The sequence below is a fragment of the Orycteropus afer genome, unplaced genomic scaffold (assembly GCF_000298275.1).
Source record: "Orycteropus afer afer isolate SDZICR_OR568_19922 unplaced genomic scaffold, OryAfe1.0 scaffold00574, whole genome shotgun sequence".
Classification (NCBI taxonomy): Eukaryota; Metazoa; Chordata; class Mammalia; order Tubulidentata; family Orycteropodidae; genus Orycteropus; species Orycteropus afer.
Window position 1 is genome coordinate 7,498 of NW_006922161.1, and position 1,508 is coordinate 9,005.

Sequence of the window (1,508 nt, forward strand, 5' to 3'; positions counted from 1 at the left end):
TAACAGCTCTCTTTCCATTTCCTCCCTGTGGTTACTTGTTCCTGTGTCCTTCTTTCCTATGCATTCCTGCCCTCTGAGCTATCTTTCTGTGCAAATGCTCATCTCCCATGGCTGACTGTTCTCAGGAGTGCACCTCCCTGGTCTAACCGTTCACCTTTTAGGCCTGTTGTGTGGCTGGAAGCCGAGGGTATGAGTTCAATTCTAGACCGGAAGGGTGACTAAACGCCATAGTCTCGGGAGTTTCACCAGTCTCTATCAAACCAGTAAGCCTGGTTGTTTTTATTATTTTGATTTTGATTTCACATTTTTCTCCCCCTCTATTCAGGATTTCCTATTTTGATCTCCTTCTGAACAGTTGGCAGGGTTGCTGGGCACCATCTAGTTCTGATCTCAGGGTTATGTAGGCTGAGATTCCCGTGGTCCACAAGTCCCTGGGACTAATCGTTTCCACGCATCTTTGATTTGCTTCATTCTCCTTTGCCCTGAATGAGGAGACCAACTGTTGTGTCTTAGATAGCTGCTTACAAGCTTTTAAGTCCCCAGATGCTCCTCACCAAACTAGGGTATAGAACATGTTTGTGTAGTGCATTATGCCAACTGAGCTTGATGTCCTCCATGACCAGGGTCCTGAGCCTGCTGTCAGTGACTCACTACCTCAGAATGTTTGACTATGACTAAGAAGTTACCATAAATTACCCCCATGAGCTCTATTATATATATGAACATTGTTACAGCACATGTAAGTACATATGTAGATATTGTCTGGAAAACTTACAGAGCCATGGGTATATTCCCTTTGGCCTACCCATACCTGATCATTTTGCCTATCTACCTATATATCCATCCACAGGTGAATGTTTATTACTGATAATGCAGTATTCTGTACGTAAAAAATGTTTATCTTTGTTGTCAGTACGTCTTGTAGAGTTAATACTGCTTAAATGTCAATACAACCCAAAGCAACCTATAAATTCAAAGCGATTCTCATCCAAATTACAACAGCCTTCTTTGCAGAAATAGAGCCAAATTTACATAAAAGGGCAATTTGATTCCAACTCGTAGCAACCCTTTGTTGGGTTTCCAAGGTGGTATCTCTACAGTAGTAGGTTGCCTAGTCTTCCTTCCAAGTAGTGGCTGGTGGGTTTGAACTATCAGCCTTCTGGTTAGCAGTCAAATACCTTAGGCACTATGGCACCAGAGCTATTATAGAAGGGCTGTTGTTGTTTTTGTTATGTGCTGTTGAGCCGGACCCGACTTATAGCGACCCCTCCCTGGGTTTCCGAGGTGGTATCATTACGGAAGTAGGTTAGATTACTCAACCTTCCTTTCGAGGAGTGGCTGATGGGTTTGAGCCGCCAGCCTTCTGGTTAGCAATCAAGTGCCTTAGGCACTACACTACCAGAGTTCCTTATAGAAGGGCAAGGGACTCTAAATAGCTAAAGGAATCTTGAAGAATAAAGTAGGAGGATTCATACTTACTGATTTAAAAACAGACTATAGAGACTCAT